General features: G+C 37.3%; 1 long non-coding RNA gene across 1 annotated transcript in view; it reads left to right on the forward strand.

Moving 5' to 3' along the window:
• The first annotated feature begins 9,324 nt into the window (after positions 1 to 9,324).
• The window catches only part of LOC116421347, a 45,694-nt gene continuing 35,822 nt past the window's right edge, over positions 9,325 to 19,196 (forward strand). The window contains exons 1-2 of the long non-coding RNA XR_004231678.1: positions 9,325 to 9,526; positions 11,606 to 11,689. This is a non-coding gene — a long non-coding RNA (uncharacterized LOC116421347). The remainder of the gene's footprint in view (positions 9,527 to 11,605; positions 11,690 to 19,196) is intronic.

Genomic DNA, 19,196 nt, shown 5'->3' on the forward strand with positions numbered 1-19,196 from the left:
CAAAACATCATTCAGGACCTCATCATTCCTACCTTTCTTTCCTCTCTCTTCTTTCTCTCCTTTGACTCCCTTCTGTCAAGATACTGGAGATACCATGTTTCCCATAGCTAAGGTCCAACAAGCAGGCTATGCCCCGAGTTAGAAGTAACAATCTTTTGCACTCTGGATGATCTCATTCTCTGACAAAGTGCATTGTTTTGAACAACACAAGCTATTCACTTCATATTAATCAATAACTATTTAGATTTTTTTTTGGAGCTCCCCTTATTTCCCAGGGATCTTGAGAGCCAGAAGCAACTAGTATGCTGCAGTATAAAGTCTCCCATCAACATTTCCTGATATGCTAACAATTCCTGAATTCCTAAACCAGATACTGCACTCCTATTCTGCCATACTGATTCTGGTTTGGCAAAATGCTGAATAATCACAAGGCTCAAGAACCCTTAAAACCTGAGACAATCAGCCTGGGGCCTATTCCAAGAGGAACAGTCCTGTGTCCCACAGGATCCAGGACTGCATGAGCCTGTTGTGGAACTGCTAAGAATGTCTTGATCCAGCTCCCTTATGGTTTGTTTTTTTTACATATATAAGCCTTGTCTTTGCCCCCAGCATAATAGGAGGGGAGGAAGAAGGGGAAGCTTCCACTTGCAAAATAAATAATAATTTATTATGAAATAAATTAAACTTCTGTTTGATTCCTGACTCTCCTGTCTCTATCCAACCCACAGGTTGGCTGGTAACTGTCTAGTTGACATTTCTATACCTCATGATCCTGGCCTATCAGCAGCTCTTGGTGGTACCCAGGTATTACTTCCTTCCACCAATGTTACTAAACCAATGTTACTAAGTAGCAGCTCTGTACTTATGTACAAAATTGTAAAGTCAATAACAAAATTCGTCTTTTGTATCCACCTACTTCCTCTTTCATGGTGTAGTTCTTTTTGTAATGGCAGAGAAACTAAGCAACCCAGAGATTAGAGTTTATTAAATGGAGAGAAATACTGGACCAGATGGATGTTGGTCCAAGGGCCAGGCAAGACTAAGTATCAGAGAGCAAGTGTTTTATAGGCTAACAGAAGTGAGTGCAAGGGATAATGTTGTAAAAAAAAAAATTATTCTGTCAATAAAAAGTTACTATAATAAAAAAAAAAAGTTTTTTATAGGATAACAAGAACAATGACATAATGCGGGGAGGTACCTGGGTGGGGATAACCTAATGGTGAGGGAGGCCCCTAGGATGACACAATGGAGGGAGGTTACTAATGACATCTAAAATGGATAAACCTTTATCCTGTCAAACATTAAGAAGGAATGTCTATAACCTAAAGATATAAAACCTTTATCTCATCGCCTATTTAAAAGGGAATGATTATAGCCTGGGGTTTTGGGGCAGAGCAACTGAGGTAGACCTTTATTTCATCAAACATTAAGAGGGAAAGGTTATAATCTGAGTCAGAATAACTAAATAGGACAATTGGAGAAACTGAGTCATGACATTAAAAGGGAACACTTTTCTCATTCTGCTAGACCCTCTTTCAATCTCTAACCCGAAGAACTCTAGGGTAATAATCCTAAATTTAAACTTTAAGCTTGGTAACAAATTGATAACTCTTCACAAAGGTGTTTATCTTAGCCAGCTATTTTTTCAACCCAGTGAGTACATCAAAAATCCAATAAAAGTTGAAGATGTGACCCTCTTAGGAGGTATTTGCATTTCAACAGGGAACTGAAGTCCATCCTCCACCTTACACAACCTCCTTAATGATTCTTTCACCTGGGATGGAAAGGTATTATGGGCCAGTAAATACAGTATATACTAGAGAACAGTGAGTGGGAAGAGAAGGTGGCCATTGTTTGGTAATGGCTACACATGGGATAGACCAAAAGCAGGGGCAGGAAGCTGAGAACAGTGGTTTCTCAGAAAAAAAGACCTAAGTCTAATCCCATCATGTAGGGGATTTTGGGAGTCAGCTGGCCAAAGGGACAACATTAATCTTCTTGGGACAAGGTTCTAGAGGATATAGGATAGGTCTTTGTGTTGCTCAGAGAGAAAAATACTCTATCATACACACATCTCCTAATGTCAGTGCCCTAGGGCAAAACTTTCCTGGCCTGACTCTAGTCTGGTCTCACCTAAAATACTCAAACTATAATTTAACACTATGCTCTTGTAATGTCAAAGGTCACTTTTAATGGAGTGACCAGTTCCTCCATTTGTCCTATTTCGTATTCTGCCTTAAGGTTATGACTGTCCCCTCCTAATGGTTGAGATAAAGGTGTTATAGACATTCCTTAATGTCATTAGAATATCAGTAACCTCCATTTATGAGGCTATCCCCACCTAGGTCTCTGCATTATGTCATTGCTCTTGTTATACCATAAAAGGCTTGCTGTCCAGATACTCAGGGCTAGACTCTTTGAGATGATACTCTCGTCTAGCCCTGGGATCCATTGGTCCCAGTATTTCTCTCCATTTAATAAACTATTGAACTGGTCTCTAATCTCTGTCTTGCTCAGTTTCTTTTGACATTACACTCTCTTTGCTCTTCTCTTCATTAGAATATATAAACTGGTTCTATCGTCCATGTTCCCTATCCATATCATATAAACTATTTTTTATTATTATTAATACCCTCCCTTATACCTGAGAAAAAGGTAAAGATGAAATTAAGTGAAGCAATGAGGTACACAAGGAAATAGCTTTTTTCTTCATTTTTTCCATTATAATTCAGATTTCTTATCTACCTGTGGCAGATAGAGAATTATGATCCTAAAAATCTGATTCATTTTGAACATGGCAAAAAGGCAACCCACAACACAAGAAAAGGGGAATTGTATTTTGTGGACAGGAGAAACGGGCAAGGTCCATGATCATTAGGAGTTGATAGACTAGAGTGGGTGCGGGGATTACACAACCTTTAGCTGGACTTAAATGCAGAGTTGGCAAATTCCTGGGAACAAGAGGAGGCATGGAAGGAAGCCAGCATCTCTAATCATCTTGGCTGTAGTTGTCCCAGGGTTAAACAACAAAGGGATGATTTCTTTTTCCCTGCAAAGAAAAGTTTAAGATCCTCTCCCTGGCTGAAGCATATATGGGAAATATTTGTCTCAAACTATTATTGTTATTACTACTACTATTATTTTTCTCTTCAGGAGGAAAAAGAAGTAGAAAGTTGTGTTTCTTCAAGACCAGGCCATGGGCAACATTTCACTCTTTCCTGCATGGTGATTTTCTTAAATTTGCATCCAAAAAAAAAAAAAAAGGATGTTAGTATAAACTCGGGTGGCCTATTCCTATGTTGTTTTGCATTTTTTTTCCCATCCCCTTAACTAGAAAGCAAGAGGAGGAGCTGCTGATACTTTTATCCTAAGAGAATATAGCAAGTGGAATAGCTGATTATATGTAGTTTCATATGGGAACCACTGGAAGCTGCTGCTTTAACTGGGGGGCGGGGGGTGGATGGATTTTATTTACCTAATTATTCATTCATCCATAATAATATGGTTCTTCTATTACTTTTGGAGAAATTTGAGAATGAGATGGTCATCTGGCTGTCTTTCTTCTTTCTTTTCTTTTTTCTTTTTTTTTTGTTTCATACTGAATAAAGTTGGTACTATTCATAACTAAAACTGGTATCCCACTGGCAGCTAGGTAATACAGTACATAAATGAAAAGGCCCTGGAGTCAGGAAGACCTGAATTCAGATATACTTCCTAGCTGTGTGACCCTGGACAAGTTAATTAACCTTTAATTATGTCAATTTTCTCATCTGCAAAATAGCACTTAGGATCAAATGACATAGTATTTTTAAATCGCCTTATAAATCATAAAGCACTATACAAATGTCAGCTATTATTACTTATTATTATTTACATGTGCCTTCCAAAATTTCTCCCACCGATTCCTTCATTCTCCTGTGGAATACAGCTTCTCCTTCTTATCTATCCTACAAATCCCCAGCATTCATCCTCTCTTAGAATAAGATTTTAAGAATTAGATTTGAAAATTCACAATCACAATCTAATCCTCTAATTTCACACAAAATAAAATGAAGGCTTAGAGAGGTCAGGAAACCAAGAAACAACAACAGCAACAATAATAATGCTTGTAACAGAGTTAGGGTTCAAATTTTTCTAACTCCAAATTCAGTATCCTTTCCTGCTTTAAACAAAGATTGGGGATTATCTCTAGAAGGCTTTCCCACCGGCTGCTGGTCAAAAGGTCTTAGGGAGATCACAGTACCCTTTCAGGGGAGGCAATAAGGGCTATTGACATGACTATTTTGGCCATGGCTTTCCCTTTGGCCCATCACTACCCTTCCCCCTTATGTGTGTGAAGAGCATAAAGACAAAACATTACTCTATTTACCTCTAGGAGAATATGAAATCTGACTATACCTATGGAGAGCAATCCCATTTCCATATTTCTATTATTGAAACAATGCAAAAACCACCTTTATTCTTTTTTTGGTTTTGACAAACTTCCATCACCAATGATCACAATTCTTTAGGACAGAGGGTAAACCCCCAAGGAAGCAGTACTGGCTCTGTAGGTAGGGAGATAGATTCAAATCTTGCTTGTGACATTTGCTAGCTTAGTGATTTGGGGTTCCTCTGAATCTCAATAAATTTATCTATAAAATGGAGATAGTAAACCTGCAGCATCTGCCTTAGATGGTTGTTGAGAGACTTAAAATGAAAATAAAGTATAAAAATGCTTTGCAAACTTGAAAGTGTTTTATAAATGTCAACTACTTTTATTATTTTTGCCATGTTCTTAAGTGAAGGAGTTGGAGTGTAGAATTACAAAGTTATAGCAGGGTAAACAAGAAAGAAAATCTAAGCTTTCTACTTCCCCTCCTTTTTGTTTTTTGGTGAGGGAGATTGGCTTTTACTTTTTGCATTTTGGAGGAACAAGAAAGCCTAATTTTTGGCAATGACTAACAGTGTCATATTCCATAGCGAACAGTTTATATAACATATGGTCTAATCTTGGAGTTTCTTACATTACTTTCCTGCTGGTGCTTCCCTAAAGTTATCAGCTAAATGCCTGATTAAAACTAATGTGTAAATCTTGGTAAAAGCTGCTGCTTTTGACCTTGAATTTTAATCTTTTGGGGGTGAGGGAATTTGGGTCTCTCCAATCTTAGACCAGGATTCATTTTTGACAGAGGAGTTACCTTTTTTGGCCCTCAGCTGTGATTCAGTGTTGTCTTGGGTTTCAAAGGATTAATCTTCAATTCACAACCTGGGAAAGGAAAGTCATAGTTAAGCCTGGAGATCACTGGTGGAAATACCCACAATCCCCTTCCTTTCTCTCTCATCTTTTTGAATCTCCCTCCCCTCTTTCCCCCAATCTCTTCCCCACCACCTTCTCTTATAGTTGTTTTTTTTTTTTTTTTTTTTCCCCTCCATTAATTTTGGCATTAGGGACAAAAACAGCACAAAATATTTGTAGGGCAAATGGAGGTGAGGGAGGGAAGGAGGAAAGGGAGAAAGAGACAGAGAGAGACAGACAGAGACAGAGAGAGAGAGAGAGAGAAAGAGAGAGAGGCTCCCATGAAGGGTTAAACTCCAAGATGCTGGAGTCTATCCAAGTCTTCTACTTAGGAGCCCTAACAAGGGTGTGGTTGAGCTAGAAAAGAACTCACCTTGTTTGCAGACATGGTGGGGGAAGGGGCATAGGTTTGGGATGGAGAATGGATGTATCATCTAATAGTTTCCCATTTTAACTAATTCTTGCTAACTGGGTACTAAACTCAGGTATTTCTAATTTAAGGAGAACATCAGGAAAGAGTAGCTCTATGAACAGAATACTGGAGACAAATAAAGAGCCCTGCTCTTGGTGTGCAGAAAATCTGAATTCAAATCCTGACATATATTAAGATCCTATGCAAGCCACTTGCCCTCTCTCAGCCTCAGTTTCTTTATATATAAAACAGAGCTAATAATAGTATTTATGTTAAAGAGTTATTTTAAGGATCAAGTGAAATAATATATTTCCAAACTTTATATTTACTATATTATAAATGTTCTATGTTGTTATTAGTATTACTAATGCTAAAAGTTCCCCCGTTGTGGAAGATTTTTGCCAATTAATTGTGAATACAGGCAAATCACTTTCTTTTTTCTGGACCTTAATTCCCTCATATGTAAAACAGGGGATTGGATGAGATCATCTCCAAGATTCTATGAATCCATCAACTGAGTAATTTCAGCAGCAACAACAACAAGCTGTTTATTGTGTGAAAGCCAACAAAGGCTTGGGAATGATGGCAGGGAATGACATGCCACTAGTAATTTCCAGTGGTACTAAATTAGCCCCTTCTCTAAGAATGGGAAAGGAGACTGTGTTGGTAGACAAGTCAAAGACATAAATAGGGAAGGGATGCTTCTTATGTGTCCTCTTGGCTAAATTCCTGATACCACAGTGTCAAGAAGAGGAGGACAGCATGTCCTCTGCAACCAAAATTTAGGCCTGCCTAGGACTAGCTACCCACAGAGGAGAGTCTTAAGAAATAAATAGCATAGTATATAATCCTGTAACTACAATGTGAGTAGTCCACCTTTCTTTAAAACTTATCATTATTGTTACTATTTTTATCATTGATAGCAATAAATAGTTACAATTTATACTTTGGAGTTGGCAAAGTATTTTGCTCACAAGGAATCTATTATAATGTAGATAGTATAAGTATATTTATATTCATTTTATAGATAAAGAAACTGAGGCTCTGAGATTTGTCCATGGACTCAGAAACTGAGTCCAAAGTGAGATTCACACAATAAGCAAATCAGGCCATCTCCTTTCAGTACATGTGTACCACATTGCTATAGTTGGCTGAGGTCTCTGTGGACATGGATATATGTCCGCTTTTTTTTTTTTTTTTTTTTTTTTTTTTACTTAAAAGTGACTTATAGGAGAAAAACTGGCCCAATAAAGCTGAACTCAGTTCCCCTACTTTCCTTTTTCAAGAGGCTTTAAAGTTGTTCAAACATTCAATTCCTACTTCCAATAGCTTCTAACCTAAAAGGTTATGATGTTAATAGTATTAATAATGAGCTCAATAAGGTCTGAGAGGCAAGTTAGTTATATCTCAGAGTAGCTGTTAAAACCTTTCTATATGTGAGGATTCTATAATGTATTGTGTACAGGGGAAATTTTCAAATAATATAATCCTATTGGCCTATGTGAATTTCTAGTTGCTAAGGACATTGATTTTTCTTTAAGTAGAAATGGAACTGATTTTTTTTCCCCCAGATCTGAGGCTCTGAAAGTTAGCCTCTATTATTAGCAGCTTCCCAGCTGTCATGTGCTCTAATCAATTTGGATCTGGCCTGAATTGGGCTGGATCTCTGCTTATCACTGCAGGCTCACACTTTCATTTCAGCTCAACTCAATCCAACAAAACATTTATTTGTTGCCTATAGCACAAGCAATGAGAAGATGATATGGTTCAGTTTGTCATTGCACCCGTAGCCCCCTTAAATGATGTTCCCAGACCTGAAAATAATTATGCATATGTGCTCTAGCCAAGGCAAACCTGGGCTTGACATTACCACCCTATGGTACTTTGCATATATAGGCAGTGAGACTATTACTTCCCTCATTGTGAATAGAAGTTATTTTATGTAATACTCTGTGAATAAATCAATTCTCAAAAAGATTTTTTTTCTGAGAGGAGAGCAAAAATTGCTTTTCTTGGTATATAGTTTTAGATGCTCCATTTCAAGAGGGACAATAACAAATGGAATTTCACCCAGAAGACTAACTGGGAGCAATTTGTCCAAAAAATATTTGTGGGTGTTAATGGTAATGAGCTCAAGAGGAACCAATAACGTTAATCTGGTAACTAAGAATTTCAGACTTTATTAAAAGAAACATGGCTTCCAGAAGTAGAGAGATGGTCACCTCATTGTCCTCTATTCTGGTGTTAGGTTCAATTTTGGACAACATTTTTTATTCCAAATATTGATCAAATGATGAAGAAGATGATAGCAGGACATGTCATATGAGAATCATGTGATGGAGGTGAAAAGCCTGAAAAAATGAAAACATGGATAAGAGAAGAAAGATAAGATTTTGCATTTGTTGTTAAGTCATTTAGTTATGTGGCAAAGATATTGAAGTGGTTTGCCATTTCCAACAAGGAAACTGAGGCAAATAGGGTTAAGTACCTTGCCCATTGTCATACAACTAATGTCTATGGCTGGATTTGAACTTGCCTTCTCCTGACTCCAAAGTCAACCCTCTATCCACCATACTACCTACATGTTCTTGGAGTTATGATGGCTTTCTTCAAATGTTTGAAAGATGATCATGTCAAAGAGAGTTCATTTTCATTCTGTTTGATTCCAAAGTGAAAACTTAGCAATGAATGGACATTTCCAAAATTTCAGCTTGATGCAAAGGGAAAATGTCCTAATCTGTTGTAAGGAATCCCTGGGAGAGTTTACATTGCTCAGCAAAACCACTAGTCCTATGTCCTTAAAGAAATCAAGAGAAAGAAAAAGGACTAAAATGGATGCAAGAAAAAAATTGTAGCAGTTCTATTTTTGTATAGGCAAAGAATTGGAAGGTGAGGGTATGTCCATCAATTGGGGGATAGCTAAAAAGTTCTGGTATATGAAAGTGATGGAATATTATTGTGCAGTAAGAAATGATGATGGGAAGGTTTCAGAGAAATCTGAAAAGACATGTGTGAACTGATGGAAAGTGGAGTGCACAGAACCAAAAAAATCATTTGTACCAGAATAATTTTGAAAGATTTAGGAACTTTTATCAAACACAGTTCCAAAGGGTTCATGATAAAATATGAGATCCACCATCAGATACAAAGCTGATGGGCTCAAAGAACAGATTAAGGAATATTTTTATTATTTATTTCTTTTTCATAAATGGATAATACATAAATTTGTTTTGTTTGTAATAGATTTTGTTTCTCTTGCCTTCTCAATGGGTAGAGGAGAAGATAATTTGAAATGAAAACAAAATAGAATTTAAAAGTAGTATCAAAGTAGATACAATCTGAATTCTAAAAATCATACTTTGAATAAATAAATGATTAAATAACAACAACACAAGGTTACCTTAGAGCTTTCCAAAAATAGAATGTGCTAATTTTGAAGATAATGGATTTTCCCTCCTTGGAAGTCTTTAAGCTTCAAGAGGTTTAGACAATTCATCAAATATGTTGGAGGAGGGAGTTGGATTCCTTTCATATATAGATTGGAGTAAAGGTACATTTCAACTCTCAAAATTCTGTGATTCTATGGAATTTCATGTTGTAAAGGGTGTTTTTTTTCTTTCCAGGAATGTATTACATTTCTTAACCACCCAAATCCCTTGAACAAGATCTTGAATTCTATGATCCCACAAAGAGTACAGAAACCACCAGAATTAGTTGAAAAAAAAAAAACTGGGTTATTTAACTTCAAAAATAGAAGACTTAGAAGCTGCTGGAAATTAATATCTTCTTCTCCTTTCCTCTATATTCAGAAGAGATGATCTTACCCCTTTGCAAAGGTTAATTCTTTTTATTTTCTTCCATCTCCTTGTATCTGTTCCACTACTTTGCTCCCTCTATTTCATGTATTTTCAGTCTGTTATTCTCCACTGGCTCCTTACTTTCAGACTGAAAATATATTGAAATCTACTCAATCCTAAACAAATAAAAAAGAACAAAACCCAATCCTTCTTTTTATCCTTTAATGCCATTAAACTATTATCTATGTCTCTCCTTCCATTCACTCTCATTCTCTTAGAAAGAATAGCATAGCCCTAGTTGCCTTCCTTTTGTCACTATCTTCTCAATCCTTGGTCCTGAGCAATCTGACTTCTGTCTCCACCATTCACTTAATGTAGTTCTCTCCAAGGTCACCAATTACATTTGTATCACTAAATCTACTGGTCTTTCCCCATCTTTATCCAGTTTGGTGATTGGTTGTATTTGACGTAAATAGGAAAGTATACAGAGTCTTCACTGGAGCAGGTAGAACAGGTAAAGCAGGGGACAGTTGGAGATGAAAACCTGATCTGAGGCTGCAGATAGAAGAAACAGATGCACAGTGAAAAGGTTAAATTTGAAACCAGAGAAAGGGGAAAGGTGGTAAGCTTGGGACAAGTCTAAGGTCAGAGAGGTTATACAAGATTATACAAGAACTCTCTCCCAGTAGAGTAATGCTGTGGAATTTTACTTCTAGAGGTTTGTAGAAAGTCATGGGGGGAGGGAGAAGAGAATATGTGAGGTCAAGGAGTAAAGGTATAGTTTGTCCTTTATTTTTAAAGAGGACCAATGACATTATGGAATGAAGTCTTGACTAGCACATGAATTGAATTTAAGTGAGGTAGAATTGACCTAAATTGACAGCTTCACTCTCTCTCTTCCAGAGTCGTTGAAGTTCAATGGCAATGGGTGGGAAGTAGAGATCAAAGGTAGATGAAGAGCCCTGAAAAGAGTTCAGTAAGCTCTCATTACTCCCTGTATATAATATATACTCCAGGAGTGGAAGTTAAGGGGAAAGGACAGAAGGAAAGAGTGTTTTTCACCTCTAAAGAGCTAGGACCAAAATGATTAGACAAGAAAAAAGGAAAATAGGGAAAACTGGATAGCTCCATTAAGTATATACACCCAAGTCCTGATTAGTGTGAATAATGAAGTCTGTGAAATGATCCCATGTATTTGAATTCATACTGCATTCCATTATAATGTCCAAAATATGATCATGGTTCCATTCCAATGGCAATATGATAAGCAAATTCAAATATTCTTTTGATCATTTCACAGGATTTATCATTCCCATTAATCAATACTTAGCTGTATTCTTTATCATAGAAACCCTCTGTTTTGTGAAAGAGGCCATGATATATTTTCAGAATAGATGGAAAGATCTGGGGCTTCCCATAAATGTGACTTTCCCAAAGCTACTCAACAATGAAATATATTTCCTTTAAGAGCAGTGAGCTCTTTATTCACTAGAAGTGTTCTAGGCAATACTGAAATAACTGTCAGAGCTGTTTCTAATATATTTACATGACTTCTGGAGTACACATCATTCATTGTTGGCCTATTTATACCCAAAATGCATCTCTCCATTGTCCCTTGAGTTGCCCAAAAACTCAAAACTTCAGGTCTAAAAGACTTAAGGATGTGACCATAATCAATTCTCTGAAACTAAGAGTTAATTATTCAATCTATAGAAAAGAAACCCAAGGAACAACACAAAAGGAGTTTTCAAAAAAAAAAAATTATTTCAAGAGATAGAAAAGGGAGTGGATCTAGGCTATAGCATGCAAATTTAAGACAGATATGTCTAAGAGTGGAATCTTGCCAAGACTAGTTGTTGGAAACTCAAAATGGCAAGTTATCAGATAACAGATACTGAGTCATAAATTCCTCCAAGATTTTTCATTTCCAATGCTGATGCTGGGATAGAGAATTATATAAGAAAGACAAGCACTTCTAATTTTGGTATTTTTGGTTGTGTTAGTAATAGAGGTGTCTTTATTATTACTTAGTTGTTTTAGTCATGTACGAATCTTTGTGACTTCATCTGAAACTTTTTTAGCAAAGATACTGGAATAATTTTCCATTTCCTTTCCCAGCTCATTTTACAGATGAGGAAGCCAAGGCAAACAGTGCAACTCATATTTGAATATATACAAGAATCTGTGGTCTCATCCATGAAGGTAATTCCTCCAATGTAACAGATGTCCTGCCCATCATATATTAACTTTTGTCCATGTCCTTTCATAAATCTTTGGCAGAGAGTCCATTTGACATTCAGGGGGTTCTCTGTTTAGATTATCTAGACATACTATGGATACCAATATAAGAAGAGGCTGTCTTCTAGGTATTCCTTGTTCCTGCTCTATGAAGAGCATACATCTCTCTGGTGGTATCTTTTATATCACTTCTGTTGCATAATTTTTCTTGGCCAATGTGTTGCAACCTGCTCATGCAAGAGTATGTGGGAGCCATACCGAAGATTAATTACCACATTAACTACCTAGGCTTAGGAAGAGAGTTCACAAATGCAGAGTTGATGGGAACTGTGAGGCCATCAACTCCAATCTCCTCATTTTACAGGTGAGGAAACTGATGCTCAGGATAGTTAAAGAACTTGATCAAGATCAAACAGGTAGTAAGTATTTGTAGCAAGATTTCAATTGTTTTTCTTTATACCATGTGCCCTCCCAAAATTGAAAAATGGTAAAGTCCCTGGGTTATGGCACCTTTTCTAATAGGTGCCATATGGACAGTAATTGAATTATGTGAAAAGATGCTGTTGCCTAAGGTCTTCTAAAATAGAAAAAGAAGACAAGAAAGATCAAAACTAGCAGAAAGGGGGTAATGAGGCTCCTACAAAGTTTTTGCAGGAACAATACCTCTATTTCTCATCAGCTGCATTTCTAGAAAGAACGACATATCCTTTTACTGGTTGACAAACATTTATTGAACTGAATTGAATTGCAGTTTTATGTATCTAATCTTTTCAAATAAAAGACTTCTTTCTATTGGTAAAATGCTATTGTAGAAGAAAAACTTACTTAAAAATTCTTAGATCTTTCTTTGCCTTTCAGTAGAAAATGAGCTCTAGCTTTTCTTCCCATAACCACTGGTCTGTATCACAAAACACAAATACCACATGGATTCCCATTATCTCCTCAGCACTATGGAGTAGTGAAGTGCTCATCAACTGCTCATTCTGGCAGAGAGATAAATAGCTGTATCACTTGTTCCCAAAAGCAACTAATTTTTCTTGTCTACTTTAGAAACCAGGCAAATAGCTTTGGGCGTGGGATCCCTTCAAAGTTCCTTTTGGGTCTAGCAAGAACCCTGAAGTCATAATGATAACTGTAAACATGTCAGAATTAAGATGAACACAGTTTTTAAAAGTATTGTGAAGGATGCACAATGGAATAAGGGTACTAAAGAAAAGACTAGACAGATTATAGCTACACACACATTGTTCTGTTGTTTCGGTCATGTCTGCCTCTCTGTGACTCCATTTTGGGTTTGCATGGCAAAGATACTAGTATAGTTTGCCAATTCTTTCTTATTTTACAGATGAAGAAACTGAGGCAAACATAATTAAATGATTTGCTCAGGGTCAGTCACACAGCTAGGAAGTGTGTCAGACCAGATTTGAACTCAGGAAAGTGAAGCTTCCTGACTTCAGGCATGACACTCTATCCATTGCCGCATCTAGCTGCCCCATAGCTAGCATTATAGAGCCTACTATGTGCTAAGCACTGTGCTAAGTGCTTTACAAATATCTCATATGATCCTCCCAATAGCCCTGATAGGTGCTTTTACTATCTTCATTTCATGCTTGAAGAAACTGAGACAGAGCTAAGTGACTTGCCTAATGTCACACAGCTAGTGAATATCTGAAGAAGGATTTGAATATAAGTCTTCCTGATTGTGTTCAAGTGCTCTTTCTGATGGAGGAACCCCGAAACTATCCTGACTTGAGGGAGGGGAAGCCACGAGGAAAACGCTTGAGAAATTCCATGAAGGGGAGAAACTCCTCTGGGAGAGGCTTGCCGCAGGAATCAAGAAAAAGTGGTTTCATTCTGTTATTTTGGTGGGCTATTGATCTCTATTGAGCTGAAAATTGGCTCAGGACCACTCCCAGTAAATGATCCCATTCTACTGGAAATCTAGGCCTGGGGGCAGTGACAGTATTGAGGAAATCTCATATGGTTGAGATTTCCTTATAAAAACGGCAATTTTAAACTCATTTCTTTGCAAAGGACCTAAAAAGCAGGACCATGCCAGGCCAAAAAGACTTCCCATTGGCATAGCTGCCTGTGAGGACCCCCTGCCCACTGAGAAGACATTCTCTTTTCAGCATTAACCCCTATTTATCTCTCTCACCTACTTCTCTGCCAGGACCTGGCAGAGAGCCACAGCAGGATCATGCTTTGTCAAGGAACCCCTCTCTCTCCTTGGCATATTTGCCCGCTGAGAAGAGACCCCCTCTTCTCAGTGTCAACACATCCCTGTTTATCTCTCTTCCAGGATTTCTCTATACCCTTGTTTATCTCTCTGCCAGGACTTTGTCGCTCGAAAGTTAGCCTTCTAGCAAAAGCTGGCTTCTCAGTGCCAATAAACTTCTTTTTGCCAGTCTAACTTTTTGGGTTGGTAAATTCTTTTACAAAGGGGTTCCCACAACTCTCTGCCCTGTACCAAACCTCATTATTTCCACTACACCAATTCTATGTGAAAGTATATTTGAATCAGTAACAGTGTAGACTTTTTTTTTTAAAACAGGCAGTAAATAGTCATTTTCTTATTTATGTATTTCTTTTGCTATCCTGTGAAAATCTTTTATGGTTCCAACTTCAATTAATAAGCACTTAAGAGTCTACTACGTGCAAACCATGGTGCTTCAAAGACAACATGAAAGATGTTCTCTGCCCTCTATCGCGGGCTGAGAGCAGGGGGAAGGGATACTAAGGCAAACAGATGAGTATCAGAATGATCCTTTGAAGATCTAAGAGAACAACCCTTAATAGCTAAGAGGATCTGAAAAGACTTCATATAGAACGTGGCACATTAGCTGAGCCTTAAAGAAAGCTAAAGGTTTTTAAGAGCCAGAAGTAAGAAGGAAATGCAGTCCAGGAATGGAGGGAATACTGGAAAAGGCTGGGAGGCAGAAGATGGAATGAACACCAGGTTCAATAAATAGTAAATTTAATAAATGGTCAATGAAAAGTCGAACAAATATAACGGCAAAGAAATAGACTCATTTTATCAAAATGCACTTGTAATATGGGTTTGAAAACTGGCTGGTATTTGGGATTTGTAGTTCAGAGGGGCAAACGTTTCATCACAGGCTTAAAAAATGATTTGAACTTTCAAAATTTTTGAGCCAGAAATGGACTGGAGTCAGGTCTGGAAGTTTTAAAAGAGAAGCACTCAGCCTGTGAGAAGATCAATTGAGAGGAAGGATTAGGGAACCAGCATTCCTAGCCTCACCCAGGACTTAACATTAATTGCTATACCTGGGTGGAGTTGGCTAGATCTCCTGGGAAAAGAAGGATGGGGTAGTGGTTGAAGAAAACATTGCATTCTAAATCACAGAGTGGCCACTCAGTGCCAATCTCTTCATAACATTTCTAATAGAATCAACCATTGTTTTAATACAGTCCTTGATGAGGAGCTGTTCTGGCTAACAGTATCCATCTCCTTTTCTCCATTTGCACAAGCTACATACTAGATCAGGTCCTCATCATTACTTCTTTTCACTGTTGGCAGAAACAGAGAAAGGATTACATAACAGAAAAGACCTAGGGTACAACGACCCCCTTCCTGTTGATTTTTAAATTCATTGGATGGACTGAAAAGGAAGTAACCACTGATCAATGGTCAACAATGGCTGTCTAGTTCCCGAGGGTCACGTGACTTTCTGAAACTTAGACCTAGGTTTTGACCTTTTCTATCCTATAGCTCTCTGAGAATAGGGGTCACTATGTGACTTCCTGAAGTTTAGGCCTAAGGTCTGACCTACTTTACCCTACAATCTCTGAAGAATTTTCACTGGTCCCATTCAATGTAGATGCATGTATATATCTAAAACTAGGTATTCACTGTAGTGGACTCAGTGTAGGATAGCTTTCTTTAGTTGAATCTTTTTTTTAATTGAATATTTATTTGAATTTTTCTCAGTGACAATATTTAACATCTTTAATCACTAGACAAATTTTGATTCAGTCTTTAAAAGTGCCTTTCCACAGAAAGATAACTCTATGTCACTAGGGAGAGCAGAATTATTTTGATAATAAATTGTTCTTTCTACTTCCTGCCCCCTATGGACTGAGTAAATTTGAACCCATACTAGATTTTGTCCAACTTTCCTGGGACTGAGATTTACAACAAAATGTTTTCTTTAGTCACTGCCCCATCCTCCTTTTCTCAACAGATCCTGCCAGCCTCTGCCCCGCCCACCCCCACCCCGCCACCAGGTATAGCAGTTGATGGTAAACCCTGGGTGGGACTAGGAATGCCATTTCCCTGTTCCTTCTTCCCAATCGGATTTGTCTCAGGCTCTTTTAAAACTCCCAGATCTGACTGGCTCAAGTCTTGAACCGCAGAGTTCCTGGTTCTTTCATAGCAGACAATGGAGTGAAAGGGAGAAAGGGATAATGAGGGTGGGTGTGGAGCAGAATTAAGTGAATTAGAACGGGCAAAAGTATGAGAAAGAAGCGGCCCTGAGCAACTGCTGAGAGTAGAGTGTGAAAAATAAGGAGTTATTTTATCCAGGTGGGAAAATTCTCACCAGAAAGTCTGATGAGGGTCAGTCATTAAAGCAGGGAAGGAAAAGAACAGGAGAGGCAAAGAACTTGTGGAACAAAGGCGCTGAGATAGTGGGAATTAGTTCTGGCGGAGGAAGCAAAAGAAGGAAAATGTAGCAGCAGACAGGATATAGTAAGCGTGTGGACATTTTTTATATCTCCAGGGCTTAGCACAGTGCTTGGCACAGTAGTTGGCACATAGTAGGAACTTAATAAATGCTTATTGATTGATTGAGGGGGAGCAGAAGGTTGACCAGTGCCGCAAGACGACAGGAATATAAAAGAGGATGTGAAAGGTCATAAGCAGAGGTTCAATGAGAAAGGAATAGAGCTGGGAAATCACAAATTGGTGGAAGAAGAGGTTAACCAGGAGTCAAAATTCATCACAGACTCATAGAAGCGCAGTTAAAAAAGGAAATTTGAGATTTGTAGCTGTCAAACTTAAGATGCATAGAGGATAAAACTTTGTCTGTAACTGCAAGATCATGTTAATTTGTGGTTTTCTAAGTCAACAAGGAGATTTGAATCTGACTCCTCTAGTTCCTTCTGTCAATAAAGGAATACTTCCTATAATCTTTTTGACAAATACTCAGCCATTTCAATATAATTATAATAATAACTAGCCTTCTTCTAGTACTTTGAGGTTTACAAAGTAACTTTACAAATCTCCATATTTGTAAAGGAGCTCCTTATCTTCTTGGATAAATTTCAAGTACAAAAAGTAAGCAGAGGCAAGAAAGAATGTTTACTGTGAGATGAGACAAACAAGGTCCAGAGTCCAGAGATCAAGAAACCAGAATCAGGAACTTAGATTAGAAGACCAAAGAGCAAAGAATATGAACAAGAGATCAGGATCTAGGCAATGTGTCTGGGTGAGAAGCAAAGATCAGAAGCAGTTCTAAAGTGATACTGGAAAAAGGAATTTGTAGTTTTGGGAGGTTATTTTTTTTTTTAAAGCAGATCCCATATTCTTCTTGTTCAGACTAAAATGTCTCAGAGTGGGATGTGGAGAAAGTGAAACAAAAAATGTCTCAGAGTGTGATATAGGGAAAGTGAACTTACAAGTGGAAACAAATAGGATGTCTGGCTGTAGTGAAAAATCAGGGAGCCAGGCAGTTCCTGACAGGAAACAGAATATCCTTTTTAAAATATCAAACTCCCTTTAAAAACAATCTCAGAGAGAGAGAGAGAGAGAGAGAGAGAGAGAACGAGCGAGCATAGAATTTTCTTTGCAGACCTGAAAGGATTGTAGAGACCATTTAGCACAATCCCCTGACAAGGTAAAAAGCAGTCAAATAACTATGATGTGTCTAGTTTTCTAGTTTTCAAAAATTAATGTTTCAAAGAATAATGCATAATCAAAATGGAACAGGGTTATTATAATAGTGCAATAATAGAAGACTGGTACTTTTAAAATTATACTTTACTTTGCTGGCCCTGAAAAAAATCTTTGTAATGAAAAGATGCTAAGATAAATGAAATGATGCTGCCAATGCAATCTAAATGACATTGAAATAATAATGTATGTAAATTATATGTCATTATTTGAACATCCTCATTGGACAGTCAGGAGACTGAATCAATCAATACTTAAATGAATTCAGACTATTCACTGAAAGATCAAACACTGAAGCTGAAGTTTAAATACTTTGGCCATATATTGAAAAGTCTGATCATTGGAAAAAACTGATGTTGGGAAAGATCAAAGGTAGAAGGAAAAGAGAATGACAGAGATGGATAGAAACCATCATAGAAAGAATGAATGTGAACTTAGACTTCAAGAGATAATAAAGGATAGAAGGGTCTGATGTGCTATAGTTCTTGGAACCACAAAGAGACAAAACTGAATGACTCAATAGCAAAGCATCATCAGTGTTTGGGGTTCTATGTAAATATTGTGACAGCAACATTCCAGCCTGTTGATATTAAGCATTAAAATAAAAGCTCAGTCAAACTAAAACCCAGAAAAGTCAATTGGTTAGCGAAAACTCATCTTATCCAGCTTAGTCAGGAGAGAGGGAGGGAATAACTATTGATTAAGCACTTGCTATTTGCTAGGTATTGTGCTAAATGCTTGACAAATACTTCATTTGGAGCAAAATCCCTCATGGCAGTTAGGTGCTTTTATTATTCCAATTTTACATTTGAAGAAACTGAGGTAAACAGAGGTTGCATGACTTAACCAGTGTCATATAACTAGTGTGGGAGGCCAGATGTGAACTTAAGTTCTTGATTCCAGACTTAGTACTTTGCACTGTATCACATACATAGGTGCCTTGAGGAACGGGGCAAAATCTCACTAGTTACTTTATGTACAAAAATATTCAAAGCAGCATTTTTTGTGACAACAGAAAACTGGAATTTAAATATGTGCCCAGTGATTGGAGAACTAATAAATTACTTTTGATTGATTTAAGAATGACATTTTAAAGAAATTCAGAGAAACACAGAAGACTATCTGAATAAACTGAAGTAGATTGCAGACAATAAGAGACTGAAGAACAATATGCACAGTGATTCTACTAATAAAAAGAAAGATAGCATCAAGGCATTAAAAACAAGAACAAATATAAGAGACACAAAAGTTGGCATCATACTATCAATCAAACAGATATCCTTTCTGTTGGCAAACAATAAACTACAAAAGTGGATGTTGATATATATGATCAATCAAGTAGCTATACTTAATAGTTCTTGAAGAATAAACTGTAAAGATGATGACATATGAAAATATATGATCTCTTAGTGCCTGAAGCTGGGATTTCCAGATTATATTTTGTGAAACCCTACAGTTAGTGGATGGGAAATGGGAAGTTCTAGAGAAATTTCAGTAGTGGCAGTTTTATCCAGTATCTTACTTGGGGTGTGACAAAGAGTTTGGGAAACATCACAA

This window comes from Sarcophilus harrisii, chromosome 2, assembly GCF_902635505.1.
Source record: "Sarcophilus harrisii chromosome 2, mSarHar1.11, whole genome shotgun sequence".
Lineage (NCBI taxonomy): Eukaryota > Metazoa > Chordata > Mammalia > Dasyuromorphia > Dasyuridae > Sarcophilus > Sarcophilus harrisii.